The sequence below is a fragment of the Otolemur garnettii genome, unplaced genomic scaffold (assembly GCF_000181295.1).
Source record: "Otolemur garnettii isolate 467f Iridium unplaced genomic scaffold, OtoGar3 scaffold00198, whole genome shotgun sequence".
In the NCBI taxonomy this organism is placed as follows: Eukaryota; Metazoa; Chordata; class Mammalia; order Primates; family Galagidae; genus Otolemur; species Otolemur garnettii.
In genome coordinates, this window is record NW_003852593.1 from 1,260,906 (window position 1) to 1,265,987 (window position 5,082).

The 5,082-nt window shown below is 38.1% G+C and overlaps 1 protein-coding gene across 1 annotated transcript in view; it reads right to left on the reverse strand.

The window, feature by feature from the left end:
• Positions 1 to 5,082, reverse strand: part of POLN (DNA polymerase nu) — a 67,427-nt gene that overhangs the window by 37,210 nt on the left and 25,135 nt on the right.

Genomic DNA, 5,082 nt, shown 5'->3' on the forward strand with positions numbered 1-5,082 from the left:
GAAAAGACCTACTAATAAAGGAATAAAAGCAAATATTAGCTACATAATGCCTAGATTTTATGTAGCTGTAACATTTTTAAAGGTAAATACTAGAAGCTAGAACAAAAATCAGAACATGAGACACTAAAGAATTCATAAAAATACAATGTGAAAGGTCAGATATTTTGAATTACATAATGTTGATAAGTTCTGAGTCAGTATCACAAGTGGCATTGAGTGAAATGGGGACACTCACAAAACTGGTCCTGCTGATGCAGAAACTTTAGAAGAGACATCAAAGCTATGGGTGATAAGCAGGTATTGGATGGTAAGAATGTGGCTCCTGGCAAGTGCAATGAGAACAAAGGTCCTCAATACCTTCCCATGAGAAGGCTTTGTAAAAAAATATAATTGTTCTAGAGAAGACATACAAAACAAGGATTGATAGCCCTGAGCCCTAAAATATCTGAGTTGGGGAAAGAAGAGAATTAGATAAACAAAAGACCTGGAGACCCACTCATGCCTGAGGGAAGAGCATGACAGTTCTGCATAGGGAAGATACTTGGTGACGACCCCAAACCAGAGGACTCTGAGACACTGAAAGAGAATTCAAGAATGGATTACTCATCCAGTTTTACAGTCAGTGAACACTTGGTCCTACTACACTCCAGGTACAGAGCCAGGCCTAGGGATGTGTCAGTGACGCATGCAAAAAGGGTTCCTAATCTCATGGAATTACAACCCAATGAAGTGAGCAGAGACACATGCTGTTCCAATATAGTGTAACAAGCATCGTGATGGAGGTGTCTAGGAGGGACACCAGACTGAGGTTTTTTTTTTTTTGAGACAGAGCCTCAAGCTGTCCCCCTGGGTGGAGTGCCGTGGCTTAGCTCACAGCAACCTCCAACTCCTGGGCTCAAGCGAGTCTCCTGCCTCCGCCTCCCAAGTAGCTGGGACCACAGGCGCCCGCCACAACACCCAGCTATTTTTTGGTTGCAGCCATCATTGTTGTTTTGGCGGGTCCGGGCTGGGGATTCGAACCCGCCACCTTAGGTGTACGTGGCTAGCGCCTTAGTCGGTTGAGCTATAGGCGCCGAGCCCAGACTGAGGTTTTGATAAAGCAAATATTGATTAGTGAACTATTCCTATGCTAAGAGACCATAAAGATGCAGTTTTAGCAGAGTTTCTACTGCTTGGGATATATACAGTTGAAAAGAAAGTTGTTCCCAAGGGGCAGCGCCTGTGTCTCAGAGGAGTAAGGCACTGGCCCCATATACCAGAGGTGGTGGGTTCAAACCCGGTCCCGGCCAAAAACTGCAAAAAAAAAAAAAAAGAAAAAAAGTTGTTCTACACTAATAATGAGGAAAGATAATCTATAAAAGTATCACTCTTCTTGAGCCCATCAGAGAGCTGCATGTTTAGCAGAGAACTGCTTAATGCATGCATATGAGGAAACTACCATGGGCTGGAAAACATGCAAAAGAGAACAATAACCAATACTCATATAGCACCAGGAATAGGAACTGCTCCCACCAGCCATTCTTGACAAGTCCATAACAATCAGGATATTAGCTGAAATACTCAGGAAGGGCTTTTTTTCAGGAACAAAGAATAATTAGCCTTAAATGAAGCACTTCCCTTGACCTGCCCACAAATCATAAAAGTGAGACCAGAGAGAAACAAATTGTTTTCAAGTAACTTAACTACTTCAGAATAAAGTCCAGGTATATTTATGGGAGTGCACAAAGATCCATCACCCAACAATGTAAAATCTATGAAGTCTGGCATCCAAACAAAGATCATCAGGCATATGAAGAAGCCTGAAAATGGACTCATAATGAAAATAATCACCAACTGAAAGTAATCCATACTGAACACAGATATTAAAATTACCAGACAAGGACATTAATTATTATAAGTGCATTCAATATACTGAAAAAATTAAGTAGATACATGGAAGATATAAAGAGATCCAAACTGAACTTCTAGAAATGAAAACTACAATGTCTAATATAAAAGATACATTTGCTGGCATTAATAACAGATTCAACATGACAAAAGAAAAGATTAGTGGAAATAATAGAAACTATACAAATTGAAACAAGAAAAACAATTCAACAAAAGGAGAAAGATGAGTTTCAGTGAGCTGTGGGATAAATTCAAGCTACCAATATATACAGTTATAAATGGAGTCCCCAAGGGAGAGGCGAGAGAAGGCAGTGCATAAAAAAATATGTGAATAAATAATTACTAGTAATTTTTCAAGTCTGATGAGAACTATAAACCCACAGATCCAAGAAATTCAATGAATCCCAAACACAAACAACATGAAAAAAAAATACACCTAGGTACACTATAATCAAAATTTTCAAAACTAAAGATAAAGCTAAAAGGAACTAGGAAACAAAGATAACAATGACAGCAGATTTCTTGTCAGAAACAACATTAAATAAGAAGAAAGTAACATTGTTAAAGTACTGAGAGGAAAAATGTGTTTGAACTGATAATTTTACACTTCACAAAAATAACTTCAGAAAACAAAGGTGAAATAAAGGCATTTTCCAAACACAAAAGCCAAAAGAACTCATCAACTGCAGACTCACACCAAGTGCTAAAGGACCCATCAGGCAGAAGGACAGTGATGCCAAGTAGAAACCTGGATGCCACCAGGGAAATGAGAATCCTGAAAACTGTAACTGTAAATATTTGAGGATTTTCTTATTATTTAAATCTACTTAAAAGATCATGATCTGCTTAAACAAAAATAATGAAATATATTGTGAGATTTATAACCTATGTGCCGTATAAAGTAAGATACACATATGTGACAATGGAAACATAAAGGGGGAGAAGATAAAAATGCAAGTCTATAAGGTTCTCCGTGGGTGGAATGAGAGACAGTGCTGAAGGTGGGCTATGACAGATGTATATTGGAAACTAAATAAATTACTAAAAGAATAAAACAAAATCTATAGCTAATAATACAAAACAGGAAATGATGGAAAAATTTAAAACCTCAACCTGAAACACAATTGGGATGAATAGAAAACAAATAGCACGATAACATACTTATACCTGACACTGTGAATAGTCACACTGTGTGCTAAATAGAATGAACTAAGCATGATAACACACTTACACCTAACACTGTGAATAATCACACTGAGTGCTAAGAGAATGAACCGTTCAGTCAAAAGGTAGGTATTCTGAGAAGGAATAAAATAGCAAGACCAGTTGTATACTTCCCACAGTAAATGGATGTTAAAAATAAATGACTTAAAAACCAAAGGATGGGGCTGGGCTCCCAGCTACTCAGGAGGCTGAGGCAAGAGGATCTCTTGAGTCTAAGAGTTTGAAGTTGCTGTGAGCTATGACACCATAACACTCTACCTGGGATGACAGAGGGAGACTTCATCTCAAAAAACAAACAAAAAACCCCAAAAAACAAATCAAAGGATGAAAAATACCATGTTAACATTACTCAAAGAAAATTTGAGGCTATTTTAACATTAATATTAAATTATATTTTTGCTAATTTTATTATTTCTAAAACTACTTTAAATTCTATTAATTAATATTAAATTAATGCTTAGATATTAGACAAAATGGATTTCAAAGCAAAGAAAATACCAGGGATAAAAAAGGTTATTTAATAAAAATGATCAGAGCCAGGCATGGTGGTGTGTGCCCTAAGACAAGAGGATCATTTGAGGTAAGGAGTTTGAGGTCAGCCCTGGCAGCACAGTGAGCCCTCATATCTAAAAAATAAAATAGAATAAATACATGTAAATGAATAAAGGGGCCACTTCAGCAAGAGGACATAACAATCCTAAATGTATCTGCGTCCATTAAAACAGTGTTGACCCAAATGAAAAACTGAGACTGGAACCTCAATCAGCTGAGGTTTACTGAGCTGGAGTGCAGGATAAGCATGGGAAGCAGGGGTTATGGCAGGTGCTAACCTGTGTTCCGAGGGAAGTTCTATGAGACACAGGAGTTCAAGATCAGTCTGGGCAACATAGGCAGACTCTGTCTCCACACAAAATTAAAACAAAATCAGCCAGGTGGCAGGTGCCTATAGTCCTAGCTACTCAGGAGGTAGGAGGACCGCTTGAGTACAGGGGTTCAGGGCTATAGAGAGCTGTGATTGCACCACTCCAACAGAGCAAGATACTGTCAACAAAAACAAACAAACAAAAAGACTGAAAGTGAAATCAATATAAATGACCAGCAACAGGAAATGCCATTGAGTAGAATACAATGTGGCTGTTAAAATGATTGATGCAGACTTCAGGCATCTTAATACCCTCTTATGTTTACATCTCTTCTTTCCAAAGACTTGATTGCAACAATAGAAAAATAATTGAAACTAGAGCACCACTGAAACTCTGGGGGAGTGCATACCTGGCCATCAAGATTTCTGAAAGAGGATAAAGCACAGCAAGAGATTAAGTGGAAAGATGACAGAAAGCAGAAATTTACAGGCCCACAAAGACAAAAGCAAAAAACTTCATAAAACGTGAGTGCTCCCAGCAGAAATCCTAAATAACTCCTAGATGAGCAACAGCATCAACTTAGAGAATGGCTTGAGTGGGTATGGTGAGTTGAGCTGCCCATGAGGCCACACCCCCTGCAAGCTGCATAGTCCCAGCCCTGTTCCCCTCACATAGTCACCCCAGTAAGTGCACCATACATGCAGATGCCCAGAGGAGAGCCTGATTATTCCCAAAGGGAACCCAGAGGACAGACAGAAATGTTACCAAGGGGAGGGGCAGACAACTCACGTTCCTTATTCCATAAACTTCCACATACCAATATTTGTATTTCTTTACCATAAACATACATTCTTATTTATACATGTTATACAGTGTATATTTAAACAACTCACATATTTAATTTATATATTTAGATATAGATTAAGATCAATATTTATTAATGCATAATGATATCAAGAGATAATAAAATAAAAAAACATAATATAAAACAGCATGGCTTTATTTTTGTAGAAAAAATATATTTTGTGAATACATATGCTTGGCAAAAAGTTTAGAAAGATAAACACCGGCTCGGCGCCTGTGGCTCAAGCGGCTAAGGCGCCAGCCA